This window comes from Passer domesticus, chromosome 6 (assembly GCF_036417665.1).
Source record: "Passer domesticus isolate bPasDom1 chromosome 6, bPasDom1.hap1, whole genome shotgun sequence".
NCBI classification, from domain to species: Eukaryota; Metazoa; Chordata; class Aves; order Passeriformes; family Passeridae; genus Passer; species Passer domesticus.
The window spans coordinates 61,335,919-61,351,538 of NC_087479.1; the positions used below are offsets into that span (position 1 = coordinate 61,335,919).

Consider the following 15,620-nt stretch of genomic DNA (forward strand, 5'->3'; position numbering starts at 1 on the left):
TTCTATAATCAGCAAGACAACTTTATCTCCATATGTTTGAGGTGTTCACTGAATTATGGACTGAAGAATCAATGGACATACAATTTCTAGACAGCAAAATCTTGAACACCAAATGTGTTCACTCAGCCAACAAAGAAATCTGTTTATTAAAAGAGCAAAGAATGGATGTTATAATGTTAATATTATCCTAAAGCTCAATTACTTGTGAATTTACTACAGTTCCTGTAAGAATGTTGAATTGTCAGAAAAAGGAATTATTACATGACACCATAAAATTACCATAACATGAAACCTCATTTTACAAAAATAATTGACCTTTGCTGGGAAAACATTGACTTAAGATGTAAATATTTTTTCATTCATTTTCCCAATAAGACAAGGTGAAAATTAATCTGACAACAATGTGCCTGATGTGTCTGTGATTGCTGTCACAGCCATGATCTTCTCTTTGGAGATGTCCTTGAAAAATTCACAAGGTGAAGTTGTGACTTCTCAGGTTGTGCAGAAGCTGATGTTTCTCCTTTAACACTGATGTGTTCACAGTGATTTTCATCTGATAGGTTATATTGTATTCTTACTAAGACCAGCACGGAAACAAATTTAAAAGTAATCTCTACTGTGAACAACATTTAAACATTTGCTCAACCACATTTACATTTGAATGTTTTGCCCCAGATTCACATTCAGACACAAATCATGCCCAATTGTACTTTTACTTCTTAAACATTATTTTTTCCCCATAATTTCCTTTTATAACTATATCTGAGTTGGAAACTTCAATATCTAAACCAGTTGTTAGAAGCTTAATCTTATCGAGTATTTTAAGGGTATTTTAAGTGTCATGTAAGTTCTTTTCCTGACAATTCAACATTCTTATTGGAATTGTAGTAAATTACTGTGCGGTTTCATTACCCCACTATCTTTCCTCTCTGGTATACCAAGTTTTAGGGAGAGAAAAGAGAAAATTCAGTGAATTAGTCTTAGCAGTCAATCTCTACTAAAGTGCAAATTAAAATCTATTTCATTGAAGTGCTGCAGGCAAGTCTTGTGTCTCTAAATCTTAATATCTTCAACCAGGTAATAGCCCTGCTAGAGGGGATGTGAGATGGGACCTAATGGTCCAACTTGAGCTGATTGGTGATGTCAAGACTGGAGGCAGTCTGGGCTGTGGGGATCACTGGTAGAGTTTGCAGTCCTAAGTGATAAGGGCCAGGGAAAGAATAAAGTCAGAACCCTGAATTTTAAGAAAGTAAATGAATTTTAAGAAAGGAAACTTCCAGCTGTCCAAGGAATTAGTCAGTAGGACTCCCTGAGGAGCTGCCCTCAGCCTAATAATACAGGCTGGAGGGTGGAGGGATTCAGAGAGGCCTTGCTGAGAAGGACTTGGGGGTACTGGTGGGTGACAAGCTGGACACGACATGGCAAGGTGTGCTTGCAGCACAGAATGCCAGGAGATGTATTTTGAGATGTATCAAATGAAATGTGACCAGAAGATTCAGGGAGGTGATTCACCCTCTCTCTTCCACTCTGGTAAGACCCCAGCTGCAGCCCTGTGTCTGGCCTTGTAGCCCCCAACAAAAACATGGATCTGTCGGAGCAAGTCCCGAGCAGACCAGATTCTCTGAGGGCGGCAGCACTTATGCAATGGAGCCAGTCTGAGAGAGCTGAGTTTGTTGGGCCTGGAGAAGGTTCTGGGAAACCTTAGAGCCACTTCCGCTACCTAAAGGGATCTTACAGGGAAGGTGGGTCCAAACTATTCAGCAGGGCTTGTTGAGATGGCACCAAGGGTTGTTGTGGTGCCTTGTCCTTTTAATGGTTTGTTTTGTTTCCCCTTTTAATCGTTGGTCTAACCCTAAATTGTATCTTCCCACATACCTGTCCAGTCCTAACCCCACCCCTTGTTCCCAAATGTTCCCTGTTCCTCCTCCCACCAGTTGTCAATCCTGCCTTATACCAAACCCTTGTTCTAGAAAGTTCCCTGCCCCTCGAAGTCCCATTGGATTGTTTAAACTGTTCCCCACCTTTGTGTTTCTCATTGGCTGAAGTGTTGTAAACCCCACCTGTTACTCCTCGCCATCCCTTTCCCTACTGGTTAAAGACTTGTACCCTCCCCTGAGACATCTCCTGCGTGTAACCTCCTGCACACCCGAGTTCTTTGTTTTCTGGCCCTGGGCCCTGCACAGAATAAAGCTTTTCTGGAACCCACACAGAAGACCTCCTCCTTGTCCTTGTGTCCAGCATGTGCCTGATCACCAGCCTGTGCTGCAGAGCATCACCTCCAAGCCACTCCTCAGCTCATCCTGCTTCTGAGGTGTGTCCCATGCTGGGCGTGGTGCAGTGGGGAGCTAGCGGGGTCCCAGCACTGCGTCAGAGGGGAGATGGTTTTAAACTAAGAATGTAGAGTTAGGCTAGCTGCAGGGAAGAAATTTGTTCCAGTGAGATTTGTGAAGCAGTGGCACAGCTTGCCCAGAGAGCAACCCTGGAAACATTCAAGCCCAAGTTGGACAGGGCTCTAAGCAGCAAATTAGCTGAAGATGTCTCTGCTCAGTGCGGGGGAGTTGCTCTAGATGATCCTTAAAGGTCCTTTCCAACCCCAAATATTCTGTGATTCTGTGAAATCACAATATCCTGACAGGTATTTCATTAAAACAAATACCTGAGTTCCTTCAATTTTATTAAATTTTCAGTGGAGAAATATGCTTAACTCACAAGGAGTTGCCAACATGTTCAATGTGGATCTGAAAAGCTGTTATGTAAGTGTAAAGTATTGGATTGACTTTACATTTCTCCCTCCTTTGGATTTCCCACTGGCTTCCTTGATGTGAGAGTTTTTCCCTCAAAGTAGGTGATCTGTCATTCCACCAAGGCTATGTATTTCCCTTGAGGGCTGGAAGATTGTGACGCTAAATCTGCCCTTCCGTTTACTCCTACCCTCCTGACAGGGTGTGCCATACCCCCTTCTGCTGGAAGGCTATGTGATCTATTGACACCAAAAGTTATGAAACTTATTCCGATCTCTAGTTGAATTTTATATTTATTTTTAGTTATGTACCTATTTACATTTGTATTGATAGAAATACATTTAAAGTAAAGATATTACTTTTCAGCCTCAATTTTCACTGACTAATCAGATAATTTTTTTTAGGCTCTGCTCCAAAGTAGGTTTCCAGTTACCATAAACATCCAAAAACATCCTTGTGCTTGTTTCAGTTCAGCTTATCTATTTGTAAAACAGTACTCTAAATGAGATCTTATCATTACTTGAGCTGTAATAATGTTTCTAATTCTACTATAAAGTATGTTTATTGTAGGAATACTAGTGATACCAGTAAAATAGGTAGGACATGCTTTTCTAAATGGACATTGCATTATGTTCAGTCTTTATAACCACTTTTGTATTTGTTGGTAATTTTTAGTTAATTAACAGTCATTCTCCTCAGTTGGTTGATGTGTTCTGAGCTTATAAAAATTTTGGAGTGTTTGCTCAGAGGTTGATCTTGCACATTGAATGTTTGAACTTAATTTCTATTTCAGGGTTTTGCAGCATTAAATATTTATTCTCTTGAAGACTGGAAATACCTGTTAACTGCTTATTGCCTGCATATTATTTTGGGACATTTGTACTTTTTGTTTCAAGGATTGGGAATGAAAGTTTAGTTTTAGAAAGGTCTTCAGTTGCAGCCAGATATTCCTCTTTCAGCTCTACCCACTGTATTTCCTCGTGTTTATTTTTAGTTCCAATCCATATCATGTCCAACCTTGTGTGACACCGTAAAATAATGATCTGGAAAACGATAGTGTCATTAGTCTGACCTCAGCATAATGCAAGGACTTAAAAGAGATCTTGAAGGAAGAGATAATGAAGGCTGTTATAGGCTTGTTGTAATTGCTATGGGTGAAGGATATGCACCAGACAAGTTGTAATTAAAGAAACAGAGATAAAGAAAAAAGGATAGAAAATGAACTAAGGATTTGCCAAAGATAGATTGTGTCTGAATAATCAAACAGCTTGCAGTGTGCTAACTGATTTTTTAAGAAATGCAGTAGATTAGATCTATCTGGGCTTCAAAAGTTTTTATGAATCCTGTGTCTAGAAAATCAATAGTCATATTTGGAGTCTGCTGCCATGAAATCCCCACAGCAATAAGGTTAGAGCTACTCTCTGCTCCTACCTGGGTGGAAGAAGAAAATTATTCCAATTTTTTGTCTCCTTCTCCCAGAAAGGAAGGTTATTCCACTTGTCACTACCACTTGGTGTGTGTATGGAGCTCAGAGTCATTTACTTCTGCTTATGGGTGCACTTTCTCTGTACTGGGGAGCGTACTGTGAGGGTTTTTGGGTAATAAATATATCAGATAATTTGAAGAAGTAACTAAGTAAGTAGTTTCTTGTTGCAAGGCATACTCACAACAGGATCTTTGTACTGGGAAACAACCCAACCAGCTGCTGCACACCCATGCACTCTTGTCACAGTCTTTCCTTATTTGTGTTAGTCCTCTTTGCTTCCCTCAACAGAAGAGCTGTGTAGCCAATGTCCCAAGTCCACCTTCACTTATGAATCTCATTTTAGAAGTTCATATTACTGAATCATAATAAAATTGACTGAGAAAGGACTGCAGGAAGCTAGATAGTCTTTACTCAGCTGCTCATGGCACTGTGGTTCTCCTGTATGGTTTTTCAAAGCTTCTGGTAGTGGAATCCATCTCCTTTCTCTGTGAAAAATTTAAATTTTTATCTTTATTTATGGCTAGGAAAATTTTATTTTAACATGTCATCCAAGTGTCCTCATAAGTTCTTGTCCATTGTTTTTTTGCCTTGTCCAGATGAATATATATAACAATTTATTCTCTTTCGCTTTGTGGCAACTTTTTAATAGTTGCAGCTGTCTCCTCAATTGTCTATAGTCTAGACTGGACTGAGAGGTTTTCCTGGCTTTCACTGTGTGTATTTAATCTCTTCTAGAATCTCGATTATTTTTGGTGCTCTTCCATGGATTTTCTTAAATAGAGTCACAATTTTTTTAATGTGAAATGTCCTAGTCTTTACCCAGGATCTCAAGTGTGGCCTTATTTGGATTGTGTAAAGTAGAAGGGTACTTTGACTTTATTGGTTTCTAACACTACTTTTTGTGCATGTCAGAAGAACTATGCTTTTTTCAAGCACAATACTACTGAAAATGAGTTAATAAAATATGATAGGACTTTTCCCCAAGCTTTCAGAGAAATTTACAAATACTATACTAGAAAAAATGGCTAACATGAAATTGCATACCTCAAATCCTTCAGACTTACCATGGACCCCAAACCCTATTGACAGATGCTATTTACAGAGTTCCAGCAATTTATTACTGAAATGCTATCCCTAACATCAGCATGGAGAGATATAATGTAGTGTCAGACCTCACTAGACTAAAGTAAGATTAGTTGGTTCAACAGTTCCCTACCTGCCACTTGATCAGCATTGCTATCAATAATTCTGTTTACTGGCATTAAAATGCAAAAGGGATTTCCACAAGAAATCAAAGCAATATAGCATAACTTACCACTAGCAAATACAATTAAATAATTTTATTAAAATAAAATAAGCCAATACAGAAGGTGTAATGGGAAAGTGAAATATGGTGCTTCACAGGTCTTAACTAAATATGTGTGCTGTGGTCCTTTCCTGTTCAGCAGTACGTGTTCCTGTTGTGAAGGCTGAAGATGTCAAAGTTGTCTTCATGGACCATTTATAAGGAGAAACAAAGGAGGAAAAGGAATAAATTTAAGAAAAGTCATGGGGATTTTTTTTAGAAATTGCACCAGAGGCTTTGAAAATCTTGTACTTTTTTCCAGGAGACAAAAGCAATAATTTATCTAGGGGAAATTGAAGTTTTTGTTTGTATTGTCAGGTGCTGTACTGGCTTACGACAGTTTTCTCCCAATCCAAGGTATAATATAACAAACTCTGTGTTTTACTAGCACAAAATTCTTGAAGCTTAGAATGTCTTCCTTCCTGTTTTACTCTTTCACAAATTCTCAACGAACTGTCAGGTGCATAGCAGCTTGTATGGCTCTCTGGTTCTTTGGTTGGTAATTCCCATCTTTGCTCTGAGAAGCAGTATTAGCTCTCCAACAGAAGCCAGTACAAGTAGTAAAGTCAAGGACTGTCAAGTGCAGTGTGACAGATGAGTTTCTTCTCATGGATTTTCCCCTTGGAGTTGGAGCAAATAAAGTTTGAGCAAAAAGAAAGCAGGCTGGAGTATCTGGGTCTGCAGCAGGCAGACATCTCCCTGTAGAACTCATTTCTTAAGCTCTTGGGGCTTTTAAATTTTATTCTTCTTGCAGACGCAATGTTGTTAATGTGGAAGAACTTAGCAGATTTGCTGCTAAATGGCATCTAGGTGGTACACCAAAATGTCTGAGTCACCCTTGTGACCTTTCCAAAACATTCCCCACCTGCAGATTTCCCATTTAAGCAGCCAGAACCCTTGACACAGAGGATTTTCCAGGACCATTTAACTCTGTTGCTTCTCCCCCACCCGAATTCCCTGGAACATTAAGTGGCACTAGAGACACAAGTTCTTTACAGAGGAGGAAACAATAATTTTTAGCTTCATCCTCTGAGATTAACTGCAATACACAGAGACTATCTGACTTCCACAAGCTCAGTATGCTACAAATGATCAGGGAATGATGTCAGCTAGTTCTTGGGCTATTGAAGTAATGAGGCTACAGTTTTTAAATAACCTAGTGCACCAAACCCCACTTCAATAACTGAAATGAGAACAAGCCTTTTAAACAGTGTTTCGGTGTGAACCAGCTTATAAATATATATATATGTATATATATGAAAAATTTCACATGAAGCTTCCTTAGCATATATTAATCACTGAAGTATCTCTGTCTCTTAGAAGCAGACATTAGGCTATTTCTAAATGTGTGCCTTTAACTGAGAATTTATTTTTACTTCTTACTGAAATTCTTTGTGGACTGCTATATTTTTCTTACTTCAAGAGCATGGATTTAAAAGGTCTCCCTTGCCAGTTATGCGTCTGTTCTCTTCAGGAGCACTGTGTGAGAAATAGAGTTGCCTTCTTGGTAAAAACATCCATCCCAGGGGTGCACAGAGGTTGTGCCAACACTGCCCGTGGAGCCCCTGCCCTGCAAAGCCAGGCTAAATCCTTGCACAGTACTTGTATCAGATAGCTACGGCATCACTGAGTCCCATTTTGCAACTAGGTTTTTAATCATCTTCAAACAAGGCCAAATACAATCTGTCTGAGAGAAAACCTACTAGTAAAATCTATTCTGTAATAAGGTTGTACCAAAAAATGACAGCTGCTGTTTTACAAGGTACTGAGCCCACTCCTGCCATAATCTGTGGCTTTCTCTTCCCACTGTAATCTAAATTCAATATATTGATGTATTTATTAGCATTACACAGAAGAGCTGGGCTCCAATGAAATGCAGTTTCAATCTCAGCTCACTTTTGATGAATGGGTTTTGTTTGTGAATAATTGTATTTATGATCCCAAGTCCTTAATAAACATTGCATCTTCATTCATGGCATCTTAACCTTTCATGAGATTGCATCTTAATGTGATTCTTCAGCCTTGTCCCTTATTATGTTTTATTATATCTGCGGGATTGTATGTGTAATGGAAATAAAGGTGGTGAGCAAGTTTCAGATAAACCTTTGCTCTCCAGTCTACAAGTTTGGATGGTAGCTTGAAATGCATAAGATCTTATTATTCTCTTTAGTTCATTTCTTACAGCTGAGGTAAGGTAAATCCTTAAAGTAAAAAAAAAAAAGCAGAAAGTTACTCCCAGACAGACAAAGCAATATAACGTTAGAAATTAGAATTTGTTTCTGAGTTCACTGTCTAGCAGTTACAAGAATTTCTCATATGGAAAAAACATTTATTCTGTGTTACTTTAATAACTTGCAAGACCCTCTGCAGGGATTTCATATACTCACTTCATATTTGAGTTCTCAAAACTTGCTGTATAGTAATATGCTCATATTCTTTTCCCAAACTAGACTGAGTAAATAAAACTTAAGGCTTATTTCTTATATATATCTTCAGCAAAATCTGATGCTGACAGTCTTGCTTGTTTTGTCTGTATTAATGCAATCTGCCCTCCCTGGGTAATGCTGATGAATAAATCACTAAATGTGTAATAGCATCTATTTACTCTGAATGCAACGTTTTAGTCCAGACAGAAATGACTATTCATGGTTTTTATTTGGGATTTTTTTCCCTTCTCCTATTGTCTGAAAATAAATTAATTTCATTGTGTGTAGCCATTATAGAAATATGTAAAATTACACCTCACAATAAAGTAGTGGTGTTTTCCAGTCTTTATGTGAAGGTATTTAAATTCTAGTTTGCAAATAAATGGCTTTTCTCGCTTTTGTTGCATGGTGCCAAAATTGTAATAATTTTGTGAAAACTAGGCCTTTAATTACCACACCTTTTTGATGACAGGTTATTAATGTCCAGAAAATTCTTGAGAGATTATATAAGAAATTCAATAGAATTGAAAGTTTGATCATCACTAAAAAGTGAATGAAATGGATTCCAAATCTGATGGATCTGTCATAGGCAAAAAGTTATTAACTTGATTTTTATAGCCTTTGCTGGTCCTTACTGTACCAGTGATGAATGTATCTGGCTTACCAAGTACTATTCTACAGGAATACAAAGAGGAAAAGAAGGTTGGTTTGGTACTGCTTTCAAGTCTATTGAATTTATAGCAGTTCAAGTGAATTCAGTGAGTACTGAGCAAATCACTCTCTTGTAAATCTGTGCAAGTTTCTATTGAGTATGGCTGGTTTAATTCCTTACAATGAAGAACCACCATTGTTAATTTTAAAATAAGAATACTGAACAGTACATGATGCTAAATATTAAATTAATAACAACGCTAATGAATTTTCCTCTTTTTTTCTCCGGTTATGAGTTGAACAGAAAGAGATATGGCAGGTTGTACTCAACGATCTTAAATTGTTGTACTCAATGGTCTTTTCCGTCCTAGATGAGGAATCTATGATTCTGTGGTTTCATTCTATGAAATTGTTGTTCACGATATTTTAATAATTCTTGAATTGTATGAAAATGGTCTTTTATAAATATTTGCTACTCATTTTTTGTTTGTTCTAGGATTAAATTCTGATCACAGACTTGTATAAGTATTAGATTTTGTAAACAACTAAGTTTACAGTGTTTAATTTCCATGATCATAAACTTGAGTTCTGTAATGCACTAAAATACCCCCCAAATTGCTAATTTTTTAACTTGTTGTTGTTTTTGTAAACAACAAGAAATACTATTCTTGCTTTTTCAGAAGGACCATTATGGTTTAATAGTATCTGTAAGAAAGTTTAAGATGATTTTCTCCCTGTCTTTTGCTTGTCATTTAGTTTTAATTTATAGGAAAAGGGAGAAGAGTTGCAATTTGTAGTTAGTAAATTGTCCATGTTAAAATTCTGGCTTGTGTTGAGTAAACTAATTTATCCTTACAATGAATTTACATTACATTTTTTTCTTGCCATTGGTTCTAGTAAAACCTTTTATCCAGGAGTTTTAGAGGAATTTCTTTAAGGGAAATGGCAGGAAAGCAATGACAGAGCAAATGGCCATTATATTTGCAGGGTGTGTTGCTGAACAAATGTAAAACAATATAAAACAAGGACATGTAACCCCACTAAGTCAAGATGGCAGAAGAATCTCATCTGAAAACATGGAAAAACCCCAAAACTTTCATTAAGCATGACATTTGTTGCCTGTGTTACCTGCCTCATATTTCATGCCTTCTGAAAAACATACAGGGAGCATAAGTGAACTGGCATTATCCAAAATCTCATGCCATTTGTGGACTGGGAAAAGAGCTGGATGAACTTGTGCTTACACTGACAGGAACTTGCTCATAATGATAGTTGACCATAAGCAGGTGGGACTTGTTTGTGTTTTTTCTTAGCTTCAAAGCATTGATTCTTCCTTTGCTTTCAGGCTGTTTTTAAAACAGAAGTCAGAATTATCAAAAGTTTCAATCTGGTAAAAAGTTGTGAGGCTATGCTAGTGGTATATATACAGAGGACATTTTTAGGGACCTGGGAACAGAACTATTACAAGAGAGAAGGGTCTAATGGGTTGCAGAAAGGGACCTACCAGATACTTTTATACACTGACTAGGATTCCTGCTATGTGAAAAATTTACAAGCATTGTCTTCCAGGACTAGGGAAAAATTGGGCAAACTTTAATGAAATGCTGAAATAAGCAGAGGATGATTGATATCGAGAGACTACAACTAAACCTTCTCCTTGCAAAAGCAGCTCAAGTTTCCCTTGAAAGGACAGAAGAGAGTGGCTAACAACTGAAGTCTGGCTTATTTACTGCCAGTGACTTCCTTAATTTATCTTCACTGTGAGTTTTATTCATGCCCCAAGGTTCTAGGAGATTGTTAGACCTCCTAGGAAAGAGTCTGCTGGTACCTGATGACTGAAGCAGTTAGAATGATGTTGAACTGATGAGTCCAGTAAAAATAAATTCTGACAAGATGGGTATAAATAAAAGCAAGTGCATTCTTGCGGCTCATTCACAAATTGCAGGTTATTTGCAGATAGACATGCTTGTAAGACAGATGACTTCAGAATTACTGATAACAGAAAAGCCAATATTCTGAAACTAGCCATGTTGATTTTCTTTATTCCTCCTCACACTTGTAAGATGGTTTTGAACACCTGATAGGTTGGAGAGTCAGGTTTAGCAGGAGAACATGGCAGAGAAGGAGAAGTATATTAAATACCTTCACTGAAACTGAACTTGCTTGCAGGAATGTAGTGAACACCTTAATGGTGAATTCATTTCATATAAACCAGGAAACTGCCCTCTCTCCAACTCATAACTTCCCAAGCAGTGTGCAGAGCTTCCTCTGTTTCTCCAATGCCTATGGATTTTGGAGCCAGGCCAGCACAGAGGCATCTCAGAGAATGCAGCAGATCTTTGCACGGTTTCTGTTGACATCAGCTGGAGAAGGACAAGCATTATCTACTCTAAGGTTTCTTTTAAAGGCTTTTCTCACTGTGTATCTTGTTCAGGATCACAAAAAAAAAGAAGGTGTCTTTTAAAGCCATTTGTAGTGTAGTGTTCTGGAGATGACCTCTGCCATCCAACTGTCTGAATTTCCATTTCTGAACAACTTCTTACTGTTCTTCAATTTTCCATGCTCCTTCTGAGGAATTTGGTCTGCTCCTGGAATTGAAATTGGATGTCCTGGATGTGTATGTCAAAATAACTTCATAATAGTATGTATTATTTCTTTTCCATTTAACATGGGATGCTTGGAATTTCATGCGTTTATAAGGCTTTCTGGCTTCTTTTTGACCACTTAGTAACATGCAAGACTCAAAAGTGAGGTTATCAGTGCATAGATAATATGGAATAGGTAAATGATGACTGATGATGACTTCACAAAACACTGATTAGCGTAGCACAAAATGACTGAAAAGTGTAGGAAACAGAGAGGAAAGTTAAGTAAGTTAGTGGTGGTATGTGAAGGGTAAATGATCTCCGAGAGCACCATGGAAAGGCTTGTTGTGTTTCACTGGAATAATTCAATACAGCAAAATTTCACATACTGGTCCTTTATAAGTGCTAATATACCTACAACAAAAGCATTCATCTTACTGAAAAGAGCACTGACTGATCCAAGTAGGACTGTTCACAAAAGCAAGATTTATCCACCAGTCATCTTCTTTCCTTGAATAGTAATATTATACAGTCCTAAGCCTGAGTAAATGTCAGCTGATGATACTTTTGTGACTCCTTTAGGCAAATATTTCATTATGTATTCCACATTCTGTTCCTTTTCTTAAAGGTTTCAGATGGTTTTTTATTTTGCTTTTTTGCTGCCACTCCTGTGTTCTCTTTTTTAAATTATCTTCAAAGAAAACAGTAATTCATTAAGAAAATTACCTGTAGAAGCAGACTTTGATGGTAATAGCTGTAAAAATAGTGACATTCACAGGAAGAAACACTTTGCAAGCTGACAGACTATTTCAATAAAGCTCACATAGCCTCTCAGTGAGGGAAATGGATAGAGTTTGATTTTCCCGTGTTTGCAGTGCTGAAGCATTTAGACTACCTAATTTGAACCTTTAGATAATTAAGAATAGCTTTATATCATTAATGATTATATGCACGTTTAAGTGCTACTTTCTCTTAGGAAATTATTGGCCATCTTTAATTGATACAGGGACAGCAGAGAGCACTTGGCTGACATTTGACTAATCCACACAGAGCTGCAGTGGTATTCCAGGTAAACTGCATCTTCAAGGCTACAGAGTTTGTATTTGGACATATTAGCACTTGGTGCTAATATGTTCTACTTAACAATTGATGCCCCAGTTTTGATCTCTGGCATCTGTGTTATAGAGGATTGGAAGGCAAGATTGCTCTTCTCTTTAATAATATACCCTGGGATTTAGTATTAAAATATTGGTTTTTAAACTGAATTAGCTGGAAATAAGCGCAGATTTTTGATGATGGTATGCAGCTGACTCAAAAAGGTATTTGTTTTATTTATAACTAACTGTTGATTGGTCTGTGATCATGTTTTGGTATTTTATCTCAAACTTCAAGATTCTGTTTATAACATGTATTCCTTTAAAATATCGCAGGCACATAGATATTTTAAACGAATACATGTTATAAACAGAATCTTGAAGTTATTTGACAAATCTTTGGTGTCCATCTATTGCTTCACTGTTGCTGGGTTAAGAAGCTGAGAGAGAAATGTACAACTCTGCTAGTTTAGTCTTCCTCATAAAGCTTTAAACTTCCTTAATTGTGACCAGTCTCTTGGGTTTCTACTTCTTTCCCCTTGTTGAAGACTAATAGAAAAATCCAGGCTTCTATTCTTTCCATTTTTCGTCAAAGGTATCAATCAGACTCAACTCAGCTGAAACCACTGGAATTACTGCCACAACTCTTTTTAATGGGTTGTGGACCTCATCCCATAGACTCACCTTCCTGAGTAATTCTATGCTATGCAATACGTCATTGGTGCTGTTTCTTGTACCAGTTTCTTTATTGGTACCAGTTTCTTATTCACATCTGATTTGAGTGATCCACACTTGGAGAACTTATCCTTGGCTTGCAACAAAATTATACATAAAGTACTTCGTGCAGAAGAGAACTTATTTTTTTTCCATCTGGAACAGAGGTGCTGAGAGTGCTAGAGTGTTGCTTGTGGGGCTTTATGCTTATAAAGCAAATCCAAAGTAAGCTAGGGCATTTTTCAAAATTTATTCTGGTTAAATGAAAAATAAGCAACCCAATGCTTAATTTGTGTTTTCAATTAAATTAATTGTTGTCTTTGACTTCCAGATTTATGTCCTTACTAATCGTGACTAAGCCAAATTCTATTAGCTGAACGCTAGTGTCTTCAATTATTTTAGGCTTTTGTATCTTTCCATATTGGTATTTTAAAGCTACACTATTTGAAAAAACCCCAGAGAATTTAAAATTTAAGGTTCTCAGTTTTGTCCCCTTTCAAATGTCATGCTTCAAACATTTTATGTAAAACAAGGACTTGTGTGTATGAAACATGAAGTTACTAGCCACAAACAAAAAAAATAATATTAGTTTATGACATTATTTAGTTCACTTATCAATTGTACAAGTTTTAATCTTCTGCAACCTGAGCAGTATCATTAACTGTTAAGAGTAGTGATGGTTGCTGCTCACTGTCCCTCTTGAGACAGGAAAAAGCTGTGCTCTTACTACCTCCTGTGCTTTGCTCTCCTGTTAAACATTCCCCCCCTGGATAGTTATGGTAAAATGCAAAAGGAGCTGTGCTGCTCTCTGTTAAATACCTTTATGGCTGGTTTCCTGGGCTTTTGGACTGGCAAAGGCCAGCTGTGTCCTCTCAGAGGTTCAGTGGCTGGCAGACAGATAGGCCTCGATGCTGGAAGGCTCATTTGCCACACAACCCTTCTTGCCTGTTTGTAACGTAGCTTGGAAACAAGGTCTGCAAACTCTGCTTTTCTATTACACCTCTACAAAATCAATAAGTACAGAAAATCGAGTAAAACAAATTAATTTGTCATCTGGAACACAGGGCAAGTCTATACTAATATTTAGTTTAAACACGAGGTCACCCTTGAAGTTTCCATGCCAGGTACTGCAGCAGTTTCCGCTGCAGATCTTGGCTTTGGTGCAAAGCCATCCACACCGTGACAGCCTGGCAAGGCCAGCCTGAGCAAACATAAAGCAACTGCTGCTCTCCTCTTCAGACACCCTGTAGGGCTGGAAGGTAGAAGTGGGAAATTGGGATCCTTCTGTACCAATCCTGTATGAGAGATCTACAATGTAAGCATGATTTAGAGGAAAGAAGCTGTTTCAAAAATTGACCTCCTGTCTAATAATTAAATACTTTTACAGCCTTGAGAGGCCTGTGGCTTAGGGTAAAACTTGGGGATTTGTAGTATTACAGGAAGGCAGACAGGTTCTGAATAATGTTTCCTAATGAAGCTTAAAGTCAACATAGTCAATGGTGATCTTGCTTTATAAGTATTGAATCTCATATTAGCTCCTTCTTTCCATGTTGTCTGTTTTTGGCTCCATACCCAGACATGTGGAAGACATAGTTGGCTATGGTTCTTCTGGAACAGAGTAACATTAAAATAAAAAGGTAGACTTTTCTCAAAAATTACTCTTCTCTGATTATGGTGTTCATCTAAACCATTTCAGTGAAAACTAATGGTGTGCAAATTTCACAGAAAGTATTTGAGAGTTCAGAAGAATAATCAATAAATTTTAATTCAGTGGAGTTTTGGTGGAGCTTTTGTCCATATGCTTTAAACAGCCAGGTCCATGATCAGTGTAATAACTGTATGCTTATGACATAAAGGTCAGTGGATTTTGATTGCTGTAATTGTCCTTTCAAGAATATTTGATTATTCCCTTTTCTTAAATTCTTTTCACTAATTTTGACCTGGACTAATGCTGTAAGGTACTTCATTAATTAAAGATACAATCCAATCACGATGCTTAAGGATGATGCTGCCTATGGCATTCCTTATTCTAAAGAACCAGACCAAATTTTTTAACCGCTCTCTAAATTCTGGGGTAAATTCCTGAGTACTGAGCTGTATCAGAGTAGAAGACATAAACCTTACTTGCATATCTGGACAGTAGCAATGCATAAAAAGCCATATTGAGAAGGGATCTTGCTTGTTAGAAGTAAAACTGTTGTCTAAGCAGGGTAGGTTATATTTTGACCTATTATTTCCTTGTAATCCTCTTGGATTACATGTCAGTCAACTCCTAAAATAACTTTCTTTATAATATAACTATCTGAGTTGATACTTCTGCCTCCAAATTATTTCACTGGCTCCTTTTGGGTAAGTCCTGCTTGATGGTAGATTTATTGCCAGGTTCAATCCCTTATCCCTCTGTTTGAAGGTCCAGAACAGCTTGATCAGTTTTCACCTTGAACCTTTTTCATCTTTTATTCCTTTGCCATGTATGCCTTGTACCTGGAAGTGATTTGCTGTCTTACTGCACCAGTCTCTTGACATTCATCTCATTTAATCTCCTCAAGATTCAGTTCTGCCAACTGCCCCAAAATGG

The 15,620-nt window shown here is 37.5% G+C and overlaps 1 long non-coding RNA gene across 10 annotated transcripts in view; it reads left to right on the forward strand.

Moving 5' to 3' along the window:
• Positions 1 to 1,142: 1,142 nt before the first annotated feature.
• Positions 1,143 to 15,620, forward strand: part of LOC135303928 (uncharacterized) — a 77,412-nt gene continuing 62,934 nt past the window's right edge. For 6 of the 10 annotated variants that reach the window (XR_010365342.1, XR_010365344.1, XR_010365341.1 and 3 more), the window contains exon 1: positions 2,097 to 2,311. This is a non-coding gene — a long non-coding RNA (uncharacterized LOC135303928). Of the gene's footprint in view, positions 1,531 to 1,630; positions 1,743 to 2,096; positions 2,312 to 15,620 lie in introns of those variants that run through there. The other 4 variants (XR_010365347.1, XR_010365350.1, XR_010365345.1 and 1 more) reach the window with 3 other exon arrangements.